We start from the raw sequence: 16,851 nt of genomic DNA on the forward strand, positions 1-16,851 counted from the left end.
ATTTTAAATCCCAACCAGTTATGAAAACTGGATTTCAAATGCCGACCAGTGAAAAATACTGGATTTCAAATCCCGACCAGTTATGACAACTAGATTTCAAATCTCGATCAGTGAAAAATACTGGATTTCAAATCCCGACCAGTGAAAAATACTGGATTTTAAATCCCGACCAGTTATGAAAACTGGATTTTGAAAATGAAGGATTTAATCTGATGGTTTGAAAGTGATTGAATTTGAGAGGTTATGACCCGAGGATTGAGAAAATGATGACATTTTGAAGATATTGCAACCAAAGGTTGGGAAACTGATAGAATTTGAAAGATTGAAGATCTTGAAAATGATAGAATTGAGGAATCGCACCCTAAGGGTTTGGTCTTTTGGAATACATGACCAGCGGGGGCTGGATCTTTTGGAATACAGTACCAACGAGATGCTGGATCCTTTGGAAATACATGACTAGTGAGATGCTGGATCTTTTGGAAATACATGACCAGCGAGATGCTGGATCCTTTAGAAATACATGACCAACGAGTGTTGGATCTTTTTGGAAATATATGAAAGTTTTGGGAGATTTTAAGTCAGAACTTGAATTTAGAAGAAGAACGGTCTTTGATGAGAAGGCGGATTTTAGAAGGTTACCGGTGTGAGAACCGGGTTTTCCCAATGAGCTCAATATATGATTGAAAAAGTTTGAGAAATAACCAGTGCGAGAACTGGGTTTTGAAGATGAGCTAGATTTTCAAAATGAGTTTTTAGAAGATAATTCAGGATTTATCCCCTTATCCTGAACGGGGGAAATAATAAAAAGAATACCTCATTGAAAGGAGGCATCAGGTTTATCCCTTATCCTGAAAGGGTATTTTTTGAAGATAAAGGTAGAGGAAATTTTAATAAGATTGAAAATTTTGTTAAAACTTGACATAAATGAGCATTAGCTTGATGTAAATTTGATCAAACCAAAATGAATCAAACGAAATGAAAAATAAAGACCAAAGACTAATTAAGAATTAACAAAATTTGAGGAAAAGAGCTTTCGTCTAATCCTGCCTGCATATGATGAAGAAGATGATTATGGATTAAAATAAAATGCCCCAGTATCATGGAGAAGAATGTAAGAATTGATAGAAGATCATTGTTTTATTGAAATGACTGTTTGAATAGTACAAAAGGCTTTAGAATGAAAATTCTGAGTATAAAATTTCTTCAGATGCAGAGCGTTGATGGGATCTGGCATTTTCACTCCATCTGCGTTGATTAGCCGATACGAATTGCGAGGAAGTGCATCCTTAACCACATAAGGGCCTTCCCAATTGGGTGACCACTTGCCTCGTGGTCCATGCTTAAGATGAGTTGTCGATCTGAGTACCAAATCGTTAACTCAGAATTTTCTTTCAATGACGGACTTGGCATAGTGTCGAGCTATCCTCTGTCTATAAGCTTGAGCATGCTCTGCTATCTTGAGCCTTTTCTCATCTAGCAGGTCCATCTGCACCAATCTCTGCTGCTGATACTGATCGAGTGGCAATTCTATAAGGGAAGCAAATTTGAGAGCGGGCTTCTGGATATAAAGAGGCAAAACCACTTCAGTTCCGTAAACAAGTTCTGAAGGAGTGGCATTAGTCGGGGTCCGAATGGTGGTCCGATATGCCCAAAGTGCGCCATGAATCTTCTCATGCCAATCTCGGCCTGTTTTCAAAGTCCTTTCCAAAATACGAATCAAAATCTTATTGGTGGCTTCTGCCTGGCCATTCCCTTGAGGATAATAAGAAGCTGAGAAATGATGGGAAATTCTGAATTTAGAACAGAAGGTTTTCATCCTCTCATTTTTTAAATGGGTTCCATTGTCTGAAACAATATCATGTGGTATGCCGAAGCGGCAAAGAATGTTCTTGTGAATGAAAGAAACCACGTGGCGGCCTTCTATTGTGCGTAGAGTAACAGCTTCGACCCATTTTGTGAAATACTCTGTCGCAGCCAGGAAGTATTTGTGGCCGTTGGAAGCAGAAGGAGTAATCGGGCCGACGACGTCGAAAACCCACATAGAAAATGGCCAAGGAGAAACAATTGATTGTAGATATGCGGCCGGAGCATGAATGTAAGGCGCGTGCATTTGGCACTTGACACACTTCTTCACAAATCTATGACAGTCCTGCTGCATGGTATTCCAATAGTACCCTACTCGAACAATCTGTTTGACAAGAGTCTGGTAGCCAACATGGCCACCACAAATTCCTTCATGTGCTTCTTGGATAACTTCCATAGCTTCTTTTTTGTCTAGGCATCTTGCATACTCAGAACTAAAACCACGGCGGTAGAGGACATTGGCAAGAATAAAATAACGGGTAGACATACGCTGAATCGCATGTTGCTCCCTTTTTGGCATCTCTGGTGGAAATTCACCAGTCTCAATGAAATTTTTGATGTTTTGGTACCAAGGCTTCTCCTTCTGATCGACCTGGTTTACTTGCATAACTGAAGCGAAAGCAGGTTGCTCAAGTCTGTCGACTTCAAAAGAACGACATGATTCACTGTTTTGAAAGATAAAATGGAGCCCAGGCTGGCCAAACCATCGGCTATCTGATTATGCTCTCTTCTGATATGACTGAGCTGAAATTCTTCGAAGCTGCCCACAAGAGCTAGGACGATTTTCTAATACAGAATTAATTTTGGATCTTTCACTTGCCATTCAGTGTTAACTTGACTGACAACAAGTAGTGAATCGCCAAAAGCATGCACTCTCTTGACATTGAAACTTTGCAGAATTTTGAGGCCTTGTATTAGAGCTTCATACTCGGCCATGTTATGAGTGCATTGGAAACCAAGTTTGAGAGAATAAGGGATCATTTCTTTTTCTGGAGTGATCAGCAAGACTCCAATCTCGATGCCAGACATGTTTTTAGAGCCATCGAAGAAAAGGTTCCAAATTGGGGGTTGTTGGATATTACAGATGTGCTCATCAGGAAAATCATCTTCTGCTTTAATTTCTTCCGTCAAAGGGAAATCCACCAACTGATCTGCGATTGCTTGGCCTTTAATCGACTTTTGAGAAACATACTTTAAGTCATATTGCATCAGAAGGACTTGCCACTTCGCAATCCGTCCAGTGAGAAATGGTTGTTCCAAAATGTATCTGAGAGGATTAAGTTTCGATAGAAACTTGATTTCAGAAGCCAACAAGTAATGTCTCAATTTTTGGCACATCCAAACCAGAGCTAGACAAGTTTTCTCCATTTGAGAATACTTCTTTTCATAATCAATGAATGTTTTGCTCACGTAGTAGATGGCGTGCTCTATCAGGCTGCCGTCTTCATACTGAGCGAGGAATCCACCGCAGGCATTCTGATTGACAGAAATGTATAATAGGAGAGGCTTTCCCAACTTGGGCGGCTTCAAAACGGGCAAATTAAGGAGATACTGCTTGATGCGCTCGAATGAGAGCTGACATTCTGATCCCCATTCAAATTTAACTCCTTTTCTTAGCAAATGATTGAAGGGTTCACATCTCATAGCCAAATTAGAGATGAATCTGCGAATAGACTGAATACGCCCTTGAAGGCTTCGCAATTCTCTGAGATTAGTTGGAGGCGGCATATCAATAATGGCTTTTGCCTTGGCCAGATCCACCTCGATCCCTTTCTTGCTGATAATGAAGTCGAGTAATTTGCCGGACTCAACTCCAAAAACACATTTTTGAGGGTTAAGTCTCAATTTATAAAGAATAAGTCTTTCAAAAACTTGACTAAGAGCATTGAGGTGATCCTCTTCTTCTTTAGACTTAACCAAAATGTCATCCACATATGCATCCATATTCTTGTGCATTTGATCGTGGAAAATAACGGCCATTGCCCTTTGATAAGTTGCTTCGGCATTCTTGAGCCCAAATGGCATGACTGTATAGCAGAAGGTTCCCCATGGGGTAGTAAATGAAGTCTTTGACTGATCACGAACGGCCAGCTTGATCTGATTATAACCTGAATATCCGTCCATGAAAGAAAACATGGCATGACCCGTTGTGCTATCGATCAACAGGTCAATATTGGGAAGCGGATAATCATCTTTCGGGGTGGCCTTATTGAGGTCCCTGAAATCAATGCAGATCCGAACTTTTCCGTTCTTTTTAGGGACTACAACGATATTCGCTAACCAGTCTGGATAATCAATGGCTCGGATGAAGCCTGCTTTCAATAAATCTTCAAGTCCTTCCTTGACTTGTTGCTCAATTTGAGGGTCTAATTTCCTCAATTTCTGCTTGATTGGTCTGGCTTCTGGTTTCAACTTGAATTGATGCTCAACCAGCTTGATATCCAATCCTGGCATATCTTCATAAGTCCAGGCAAATACTTCCTGATGTTTTTCAAGGAATTGGATGAGTCTAGTTTTTTCAATTTCGCTTAGACTCGACCCGATTTTGAGAATTTTCGGATCATCTTCCGACCCAATGTTGATATCCTCGGTTGGATTTTGAACCAAAGATGAGGGTTCATTCTGCTTCTGAATGTGAGCAAATTCTAGCAATTCCTGAATAGTGGAATCAAATTCGGCTGGCTCTTTAGTCTGATCTGTTGCCTGACTGACTTTTGTTCTGTCTTTTATCTCAGAAAACCTTGCCAATTTTAGATACTTGGGATTGATAACAAATCTTGTCATTGATTCAGGAGTTAATAGTCCTGAAAATGTAAGAAAGGTTGTTTAAGAGAAAGTACGAGCCAAATCAAATTTTTGTATAAAGCAAAGAGAAATGACATAGACAAAGAAGAAATGATAGATGCCCGAATATGAGGAAAAAGATTGATCTTTCATTGATTGAAGCAAAGTATTTACAAGACACTGACAAAAAGATGGGACTGTATTGTCCCTACAAGATTTAAACAAAAGATAAGAAAAGAAAACAGGAAAACTAAAGCATCATCTCTTCATTGGCTTCCTCTGACAAAAACTGTCTTTTTGCTGAAATCCTGGCCGGTGAACCCCAACCCTGAACTGTCTGCATGCTGAATTGGAATGATGGGCTCTATCATGCCGTCTTCATCTTTCCCCATGCCTCGGAATGGCTGATATTCGTGTTTGATCAACAGATCGAATCCCTTTCTTGCTTTAGAAAACTGAGGAAATAAGGGATGATCTTTGAAGGAGGTGTAATTAATGCATCCTCCTAACTTGAAGAAACAAGGTCCCTGCCATTGGACCGTGGCTGCAACATTCTCTTCGTCCATGACATCTTTTAATCTCAGCATCTTTAGGTTGTCACTGAGATTGATTTCATCTGCCTCCCGAATACTGGGAATATCTGCTGTAAATGTTGAACGGGGAATCATAGGCTGTGGCAGCCTTTCTTCAGGGTCTTCGCCCAAAATGGTAGTGATCATTCCACCTTTGGACCACTTGATGCACTGGTGGAGAGTTGATGGAACGACATTGGCATTGTGGATCCATGTTCGTCCCAACAGAAGATTGTAAGTCGACGGCACATTTATGACATGAAATAGAACTGTGTGCACTGAGTAGTTGATGAAGATCTCTAAAAAGACTTTGCCTTTTGCAGTCTGCCCATGATTATCGAAGCCATAGATAGTGATAGGGTCAGGAACATATTCTTCCTCTTTTAATCCCAGGGCTTTTGCCGTCATTTCTGGGCAAATGTTGAGGCTGCTGCCTCCATCAACGAGCACATGCGGGACAGTCATGCCCCGGGGTCCTCACTACAATGTATAGTGCATTATTGTGAAATGAATGAGGCTTAGGCAAGTCCTCATCAAAGAAAGTAATAGGCGCGTTTGTCATCGCTTGATTCACTATTTGTGCCATGTCCTCGGGCGTGGTGCTCAGCTTCACCTTGATCTTTCTCAGTAGATCATCTAGTTTTTCCCGGTGCTGGGGAGAATCATGAGTCAACTCAAAAATAAAGATGTTGGAGAGTGCTATAATAGGCTTCTGAAGGCTTTTGGCCCGCAGCTCTGCTGCTTCTGAGGTTTCTGCGTCTTCTGTGCAGGCTTCCTTTCTTAGAAATCTCTTTGGAAAAACTTGGGTTTTCCCGCTTTCGACTGACATATTTCTTATGTTAAAAAATGAGAGGATATCCCCTCTCTGAGATGCAGGCTGATCCTGACGTAGAACCATTACCTGATGCTGCAAACTTATCTCCTCTTTGGAACAAGGATGTATGTGGCTCTATGGGAGAAAAGAATCTTCTGAAATGGTTGATGTTGAATGCTTTGGGAATGGGGCGGATAGGATGTCCATTTTGCCCTCTTCTTCATCCTCGATGAGGATGCTTTTATCAATGCAGTCCTGGATCAGATGCTTCAGGACGAAGCAATATTCAGTGTCATGGCCCATCGCTCTGTGGAACTTGCAGTACTGTTCCTTAAATCTTCCCATAAGCACTGGCGGATCTACAACTTTGGGAAGTTTCACCATCCCGTGAGACAGCAAGTATTCCAGAATTTTCTCTAAAGGCTGGTCGAGGGGAGTGAATTTCCTATCCCTGCTCCAGTTTGTGTGCTTAGGTTTGTCTTGAAGGTCCCCTTTTTGTTGAGGACCTGTTGGGGAAGGCTTGTCATTGCTTTTGAAGAACTTCCCCTTCCTTCCTCTGTTCTGTTCGGGCTTTGTGCCACTGCCGCTGCTCTGCTTGCTGCTACTGCCCTGATCATCCCCTGGAACCTCGGCTGAGTAAGTGAAGTGTGCTTTCTTTTTCGGGTCCTGGACATTCTTGGCCAAAGCAACACCTTCATACATCCCGTTCTCCACCCCCATCTCGAGCCATTCTGCTCGCTCTGTTAGTTCGATAAAGGATTTGGAGGGGTATGGGAAGAGGAGGCTTTTTAGGGGCTGGGAGAAATTGTTGAGAATGACCTGGAGGGCATGTTCCTCTGAAATAGGGTTTCTCATTTTGTTGCAAAGGCTCCTCCATTTGTGAATGAAGTCCCCGGCCTTCTCATTGGGCTCCTGCTTCAGGTTGCACAGGTGGTTCAGAGTGGGCAGAGCTTCCGTGTTGAATAGGAAGCGTTCAACAAACATGTTGACAACTTTGTCAAAATCCCTTAGTTCAATGGGATTGACGTGCTCAGCGTACCATTTGGCAGTTATCCCCTCCAGACTGCGGGGAAAACAGAGAAATAGAGCACGGTTGTCTTCGCTGAATCGGCGCATTCCGCAAAGAACATGGCAAGGTGGGCCTTGGGATCTATGGATCTATCGAATTTAATGAATTTTCGGGGGAGGTTCTCCAGATTGATGTCCCCTTCCAAGCCGAGGTAAAAATCCTGTCTAGTGTATGACCTTTTCCCTTTATCCCGGACTTGCAGGACTTTGACTATCTTGGTTAAGACTTGGATTGAATCCTCTGCGGGGGGCCCATGCTTGGGCTTGTTCACTGACACTGGCTCTTCTATCGGCCTCTTGGACTGCCGCAGATGTTTCGGGATGTAGATCAGCTGCTCTTCTTCCTCAGAGACTTCTTCTGCTGACCCGGAATCCTCAGAGGTGCTGTCACGCTGTACTTTCTGCTTGCTGATCTTAACCGGCTTTTTTATGGGCTTCTTCTTAGCCTTGGTCTTGGAAACTGCCTTCTTGGGAACCGCCTTAGCCTGCTCGGCCATCATCTTGGTCATCATTTTTTGGAAAACCCTGTACATGGCTGGATCTACATCGCTCTCATCCCCCGAGTCATGCTTTTTGGATAATCGGGGAGAATTTATCTCCTCTGGCTCGCTGTCACTGTGCCTTTGAGCAGCCTGCTTACCAGCCCTTGTCTGAACCATTTTCATATGCCAAAGCTTTCCAGTAAAATATGGGAATGGTTAGAGTATGGAGAAGCTTTTGAAAACCAAAATGTTTTTAGGAAAGGGAATAAAGAATTTTGGCAGACAATTTCAAGAGATCATCCCATTACCCGGGATTGGGTCATCACAAGATTTGTGATAATTGTGTTACCATTTAATGATAACAGAGAAATGTGCCTTGTTACCTAGGCGAGGTTGTCAACCATGATAAAATATATTGAAGAAATGCGGAAGGAATATCCCTTTTACCTGGGATGAGGTCGTCACTGAAATTGTGACCATTTGTGCTATAAACAAAATACAAGAAATAATTTTTTGGCCAAAAAGTAATTTTTATTGATATTTTTAACATTTAAAGACAAAGAGAGGGTGGGCAGACAGTTTGCCACCACTCTCGATATTCAGATGATACATTTGGCCCAGGAAATATAGACAGAGAAATAAAGGAGTCTCAGGTATATTTAGCGACATGATATGCCCCAGACCACTGATCCGACTGCAGGTTGAATTCTGGCACGTTGTCTGTCGGGAAGCGGGTGTTGGCATGAGCCTGCCGCTGCAAAAACTGCCTCAGACATCGTTCCGGCTGATAATCAATACAAAAGAAAGGGCCCATCAACTTGTAGCACTTGTCACGAGCATAGGTGTATCGAGGGACGGTCTCTCTTCTGTCGAAGAAGTCACAAGTAATCTCTTTCTGATGTAGTTTCTCGATCAGAGCTTGGCACTGAATGGCTGACTTCGGCTGCTTGCTGTTGAATCTAAAAGAACTGGCTTTTGAGGGAATGTGTCGCAGGAACCACGACTGCAAAGCATAGGTGCATCCTTCTACCAAAATGGTCTCATCGAGAGCAAATCGAGCCAAGCCTCTGTAAAGAAAGGCTAAAGCGGCCATGGAGACTGATAGCTGACGGGTCTGCTTGCTTCCCCATCTTCGAAAGAGCAGAGCAACTCTGATATCTATAAAATTCTGGCCATCTTGGAAGAAAGCTAACCCCACTGTGCACAGGATCATGGCATGTTGAATCCTGTCCTTTGTTGCTCGAGATAAATTGTCAACCTCCTTGTAGGTCCCATACTTGCGATAGAGTTCGAACAGGTCGATGAACTGATTCCCACTAATCTCAATAAGAGGCCAGGATCTGCTTCCCGTCGCTCTGGCCAAGGCTTCTCGAACGTCCACCCCTTTGATGTTGATCAAAAACTGCTGCTCGACAGGATCATCCGGCTGGCCAGCTGGTTAGGGCAATCCCATGATATCGTTGAACTCATCCATTAGTAGAGTCATCTCTCCCCATGAAAACCAGAATGTGCAGGTACGTGGATTCCACCGTTCTGCCATAGCTTGAATCAAAGCACCATTGATGGTTCGCTTGCCTACTGCTGATGCCATCTCCAACCCACAGTCATCCAAGTGGTCTGGGAACATATGTGAGAAGGTGGCGAACCAAGAATAATACCACCGAGGGAAGAAAGGACGCGACTGGATGACCCGCAGATCAAGGGATCCATCCTAAATCTGATAGAAGACATGATCTCGGGGAAAGACAGCATCGAGGGAATTTGATGTCATTTGAAATGATACTAGGGTAAAGAAAATAAGGAGAGTTAGATAGAATGCAGTACTTACGGACAGACTTCTTGAAGAATTAAACCTGGAAATTTTGAAAATATTGATGATTTTTTAAAGGAATGTTCCAGGATTTTTTGAAGAAAATTTGATCAAAGAGAGAAAAGAAATATAGGTAGATAGAAATATACACCTAGGGTTTTTGAAAATAAGGGTAAGTTTTGAATAATACACCCAGGGTTTTCGAAAAGGGTTTGATACATATATATATGAGAGAATAAGAGAATTATCATATAACTAAAGCTGCACAAACAAGGATGCGCACACAGCACTCCCTAAAGGCTGACTCTAAATGCAATATTTGAAATGGCTTGTAGGACCTTAATTCTAACTCTAGGGTTCAGATCATCTGATTCCAATCAAGATACGCCGATATACCCAAGCCGAAGCTCGAAGTACGTGGCATAGAAATATTTCTCTGGTTCTAAGGTAATGGCTTCCCAACATCCTTGAGCACCTACCGATATACCTCGGACTATGGCCCTTAGGTACGTGGTAGGGGGGCGCGAACCCAAATGAGTGGTCCAGTTGTGAGGCTCTCTCCCGAACTATGGTTCAGTGAGACAGCCCAGCAACGTGAAGACCGAGACAATATAGGTAAGGAGGTTTTCAAAATATGTGCAACATGCAAGAGATCAGAAGGCTCTAATGCAAGTCCTAAAGAGATAGATTAAAATGAAGAGAAGCATACACTTGCATACATTGTTTTGCATTCAATCCCTAAAATTGAGGAGAGTTGTATTTCAGACCTAAGTCTAATGTGAGCATGGAATAATCTCCTCAATATGGTCCTACCAAACCATACTTAAATCCTATATGCAGTGATGTCAGCTTAGGACAAAATCTAGGCTTTCTAAGGTTTGCATGGAAATGAAGCGGACATATGTTTAGAATAAATACTTAGATAATATCAAAGCAAAAAGAAAAAGGCATTAAATTCGACCAGACGGAGACGAGTCCCATCACGGTCGCCAAAACTGTGATCATCGCAAAAAAAAATCCTCCTATAATATTCTCTCTCTTCCTTCTCTTTTTCCTTTCCTACCTCTATGTTCTCCTTTTTTAAAGGGAGAAAATAGAAGACGGAAAGAGAAAAGAGAAGAGAAAAGAAAGAGAAAAGGAAAGAAGAGGAGGAACTCTTTTGCGGGTCTCACTTGACCTTAATTTAGAAAATATTTGAAATAACTCACCTCCGTTTTTGAAATATTTGCGGGAAAACTAGGAGACGGGATCCGCTCGTCGGTACGAGGTTCGACCGTTCCTGGCACCTTTACCAGGGGTAATCGAACCAAGGGTCGAATTTTATGCCTTTTGTTTTGCTAAGAATTCATCTAAGAAAATTATTTTAAGTCTAAATGCACAAAGAATTATGCTTGTGCGAGATGCAAAGATGCATGCTCTTTTTTTTTTAAATGTTTTGAAGAATTCCCAAGTGTTTCTGAGATGAATCTAATAAAGTGAAGAAATGATTTCTAACTTAGAACTTAAGATTAAAGTTCTAAGTTTTTAGAATAATCAAGAGCTTTGGAAAAATAAATCTGGGTTTGGAAAAATGATCTTGAAACTGAGATGAGAAAAAAAGAGAAGAAAGGAAATTTTCAAAGTCATAAATGGACTTTGAATTAAAAATTTGAACTTGGATGAATATTTGGAATGGAATTGAATTGAAGCTTTGAAATCAAAGTACAATGTGGGAGATTAAATAGATTTTTTTTTGAGAAATAGAATTGATTTGAAAGTTGGAATTTCAAGATGAAATCCGAGTCCAAGATCTGGATTCTAAATAGAGTTCAAAGTTGAACTTTGGATTTAGGATCCGAAATGGGAACTTGATTTGAAATCTGGAAATGAAATGGAATTGGTTCTAAGAATTGGAATCAAGATGACATTTGGATCTGAAATTTTGAATGGAATTGGATTCAAGATTTGGAATCCAAGATGAAATTTGGGTCTGAAGTCAGAGATCCTGTTATCATCGCAAAATTTTTAACTTTTTGCAAATCAAACTGACCTTTGAAAAAGATTTTGAAAATAACTCGCCTCCGTTTTTAAAATGCGGGATTATTCCGAAGAATGGGACTCGTCTGTCGGTACGAGATTCAACCGTTTCTGGCGCCTTTACCAGGGGTAATTGAACCAAGGATCAATCAAATGCTTTGCCTTGTTCAACTTGTCTAAACCATATTCTAATTCCTAAATGCACAAAGAATCAGGCATGTGCTATGAATTTCTAAAAATGCACATTTGAAAACATGATGTTTGCTTCAAAGATTGGAAAATATTTGGAAGATTCTTGGAAAATAAACTCTTTGAAAATTGTGAATTATTTTTGAGATGCTGTATTTGAGAAAGTGAAAATTGATTTCTGAAGAAATATAAGGATTTTGTGAAAATTGATTTTGAGAAATGTGAAATAACTTTGAAAAACTCGATTTCTTTGAATTCAAACTTTGAAATTGAAAATCTAACTTAGAAAATCGAATTTGGAACTTGGTAAATACTTGAAATATCATTGGCAAATCCATATTTTGAGAAAATCGATTTTGAATAAGACTTAGGAAATTTTGAAAAATTTGATTCCTTTGACTTGGAATTTGAATTGGAAAATTCATGAAATGAATGAATATGATTTTGAGGAATTGGGAAAAACTCTTTGTATTTTTGAGAAATGCAGTGCATTTTGAAATTAGCCTAAGAGTGTAGGCTGAATGTGGCTAATGTGAAGATCATAAATCTAGATATCCTTCATTGTAACGCCCCGGATTTCCAAAACAAAGCTAAGTTAAAATTTTCATGAATTTCTTTTCTTTTCTTTTTCCTTGCAGCGGAACTTACAAAAGCTTTTAGCAGCGGAATCAGACGATAATGAGTCGTCAGTTTTAGAAAGCTCCGAGCACGTTGCAGGTATGTGGCCAAGCAACTCATTGACCACCAAAGTGTTCCATTTTATCGAAAACCACATGTTTATTACAACACTACTGCTTAGAAAAGCAGTGTAGGTTCAATAAAAAGGAAGCAGTACAACTCTGTCTAGAGAAACCCTGGAACTCGATGCCGCCTTGCTCCGCATATCGTCACGCAGGTCCAACACCTGAAATCCCCATAAAACGGGGTCAGAACCACTGATGGTCTGGTAAGCATACAGTCATACATCCATTCAACTCAAGTACAGTAATGACCACTTAGGGTCGCAATGCGCAATAACGACGCTCAAGCCTCCAAGACTTAGCGTATATCGCAAGAGCCTCCTCAAGGCTATGAGTTGAACATCCGCTCGAGTTTTCATGACTTGGAGCAAGCCTTTTCAGGGCTGTGATTTGAATAGCCGCTTAAGTCTCCACGACTTAGCCATGACCTCTTTCGGGTCTCAAAGTGATGTCTAGCTCAAGTCTTCATACTTGGCACATCTGTATCCCACGCATCTAAGGACAACTCCTCGAGCTTCGCTTAGTCGTGCGGATACAACACGGGTCTTTGCCCAGTCGGTCCAGTAGTATACCGAACATGACACCTTCACAAAGGTTATGCAGGACTGACTCAACACGTCATCCACTCATACATTCAAAGCATCGCTGAACCTAAGCTAATGCATTGTTTCGATAATTAACCGCTCCCGCCTTTGGTACGCAGGTAGAGCTATTGTCCGGGCATCAACGCGACGTTCTGGGGGTTGATTATTTTATGTATTTTAGATACCCCAGAGGCCTGTTGACCCTATCCATAGTAGGGCAGTGTGTTTCAACTGGGAGAACCCTACTAGGCCCATATTCGGATGCATCCTCTACTTGCAGTAGTTGGGTTCAATCCTTAGATCTTAAGGATAACCACGACCCGAAAACCCATGAGTGACTGAGGCCATCGTGGACTCTATTAGGTCCAAAGTAAAATACATGTCACTCAAGGCTGTACCATCACTGTCATTCCACAGTGAGCATAATTCCTGAAGGGGTCTGCCAGTCTTACAATTACTTGGACAGAATCTGCATGCCATTTAGGCAGCCCGTGCTTTTAGCACTACGGGAGTATGTACCCGACCCCATTCAGTCTGCCCCAACACAGTCATTACTGAGGGGGTACCCCTAACACGATTTTCAATCGCGGGGTATGTGCGACCTTAAGTCTTATTCATATGCATGCAGAACACCGCTCTTGGCATTTCGGCCACCGCGAGCATCACACCTCTTTGGGTGGAAACAACACACTCTGGCTCTTCGGCCCTTATGAGTCTGGTTGCGTAACCGTTCTCAATGAGCATGCATATGACTCGATCTAAATAGATCAGCTACTCGGCGTATTTTTACGCGACGAGTACAAACCTAGCCAAGGCGCAACCTCTACTCCGGCTCAGCAGCCCTTACGAGCAAGGTGCCCTTGCAGGCACAAGGATACGAGCCAATCTGGCATCGTTCCATCAACGGACATCATTATGCCGTTCCATTGGTTTCGGCAGCTCTTCTGCCAACCATTTTGTCAGCACCTCCCCTGCTCTACCGGCAGTGGTGCGATGAACCCTTCTATGTTGTAGAGGGCAAACCATGAACTGGGTAGCACTCTGCTATATGTCAGAGTATCCTGCTACGTTCTTTCTGAGCTATTCTTAGCTTCTTCAGAAATTTCAGCAGCACTTCCTCTCTTTTACGGAGAAAGTGTGTGTTTCTTTTATCCATTTCAGCGGCATCTCCCCTCTTTGGTAGGAAATCGCCACGCTTAATTCGGGGAAATGGATGCACACCGTTGTGCGTACTTTGCATCCATCAAGGTTGCAGGAACCCTGGGCCATAGCCAGGCTATACATAATTGACTTAGTTTTTACGTAAAGAGCATTTTGCTAAAAAGTGAAGCCTTTCCAATAGGGGCTTCATTCGTCAAGCAGAATCTTGAACGAGGAGCGGTCAGGGAATCGCATTGGCGATTTGGAGTTTGATCTCCATTTGAACGCTCATTTATGTGCTATATATGTAGTATAAGCAGAAGCCTGTGCTTTATACAGCGGCGGCGTAAAGAAATGCATATACTATTGTTCAGGGTGTGTAACTGAACGAAATATTCTACATATATAACAAAGCAAAAGCCTTGGCATCGTTCGACGCGACGGCGTAAGAAATACATTGCAGAAAGCAGGAGCCTTGGCATCGTTCGACGCGACGGCGTAAGTAAATGCATAATCGGAAGTGCAGTAATCGGAAGTGCAGAAAACAGGGAGCCTTGGCATCATACGACGCGACGGCAAAGGTAAATTACATAGCTGTGCGATATAAGACGCGTCGGCAGAATCAGCAGATATACACCTAGATCCGTATCCAACGATAGTTACGAGGCGAGCGGGTGAACACCGAAGTGTTCTGAAGGGCTCAACCAAGAACTAGGGCGAGATACCATTTTAAAAACGCATATAATGCGTGTTTGAACATAGATATATCCGACGATAGTTACGAGACGAGCGGGTGAACATCGAAGTGTCCAAAAAGGGCTCAATCAAGAACTAAAGCAAGATACTACTTTAGAAAGTATATTCTATATACAAACAGTCAAATACTTGAGAGAGATGGATCAACAAAGCGAACTTACTTCAAATCGTGGAAGAAACGGCTCCGGGTTGCTTCTTTGGCTTCGAGCCTTCCTTCGAGAGGTCAGACTAAGTCAGATGAAGCTGACTTAGTTGAGAAAGAGGTAGAGCAGGTCAAGCTACTCAACCTAAGTGGTTTGAACCAAACAGGGTTCGATCCAAGTCAACTGGGTTCAGTAAGTTCGAACTCAGCTCAAGTAGGCTAAGTCTGGGTTCAGAAACCCAAACCGGAATCAGGACTAAAAAGGACTTTGACTTTGACTTTAAACCCAACAAGGTTCAAGTCAAGTCAACTGGGTTTGGATCAGGTCAAGTGGGTTCAGACCCAGGTCAGGTGGGTTAGGACCAGGTCAGGCAGGCTCAGGCTAAGTCAGGCAGGCTCAGACCAGGTCAGGTGGGCTCAGGTGGGCTAGGCTAGGTAGGGGAGGTTTAGGAGAGAGAGAGAAGGCAAGAGAGAGAGAGGGGGTCGATTTTTATGAGAAGAGAGAGAGTGGGGATGGCTATTTATAGCCCAAGCCCACCTCCTCTTGGGAATTTTTATCCCCCCCTTGCCCCCTTGGCTTCTTTTTAATTCCAAGAGGTTCCTTGGTGTGGGGCCCACTTGGATATTCCATGGGATATTTTTGTGGGTCCCACCAGATATTTTCTGAGGAATATTTCTGTGGGTCCCACCAATATTTCCGTGGGTCCCATAAGAATTTCGGGTTTCCGGCGATTTTTTCCGAAAAATTCTGAGTACGCCATTCCCTTCGTATTGACGTAACTAAGAAAGTTGGCTCGCAGGAATCCTTTGATTTCATTCAGGTAGGAAGTTATGGCTTCCAGAGTGTTTGAGCATATATTCGCGATTCGACGAATATCCTAAGTATAACTGGCTCGCAGGAATTGATTCGTTTTGCATTCTGAGAAGAAATGCTATTTTTACCGGTAAATGCCTCATGAATTTTATTCAGATATTTTCTGAAAAATTGTGGGTCTTACATCATTACCCCCTTAAAGGAATTTCGTCCACGAAATTCAGCTAAGAGTACAAGGTGAAGAGTTCAGGATATTTATCCCGCATATCCGATTCGGGCTCCCAAGTGCAATCATCGATTCCATGATGCTGCCACCTCACTTTAACAAGTGGAATGACCTTCGTTCTTAGCACTTGCTCCCGTCGGTCCATGATCTCCACTGGCCTTTCTTCTACCGTCATATCTTCTCGGATGTCAATGTCTTCATGTTGAATGACGTGAGAAGGATCATGAACGTATTTACGAAGCATTGATACGTGAAATACATCATGTATTTGTGCGTATTGTGGTGGCAATGCTACTCGGTAGGCAGTCTCTCCGATTCGGCTCAAAACTTCGAAGGGACCAACGAATCTGGGGCTGAGCTTCCCCTTCTTTCCAAAACGAAACACACTCTTGGTTGGAGAGACCTTGATAAAAACCTTATATTCAACCGCAAAAGTGAGTTCCCTACGCCGCTGATCGGCGTAGCTCTTCTGTCGACTCTGAGCAGTCAGTAGCTTCTTTCTAATCATGTGGACTTGCTCAGTATAATGCTGCAACACAATGGGCGAGTCCAAGGTTCGCTCACCCACTTCACCCCAATGGATTGGTGATCGACAGGGTCGTCCATACAAGGCTTCATACGGCGCCATCCCAATGCTAGCGTGGTGGCTATTATTATAAGCAAATTCAGCCAACGCTAGGTGGGAATCCCAATCACCTTTCAATTCCAACATACAGGCTCTTAGCATATCTTCAAGAGTCTGTATGGTTCGTTCTGATTGCCCATCTGTTTGGGGATGGAATGCTGTACTGAACTTGAGTTTCGTCCCCAGGGCGTTCTGAAGCTGCTCCCAAAAGTGAGAGGTAAACTTC

The sequence above is a fragment of the Nuphar pumila genome, chromosome 3 (assembly GCF_984573655.1).
Source record: "Nuphar pumila chromosome 3, dmNupPumi1.hap1.1, whole genome shotgun sequence".
Lineage (NCBI taxonomy): Eukaryota > Viridiplantae > Streptophyta > Magnoliopsida > Nymphaeales > Nymphaeaceae > Nuphar > Nuphar pumila.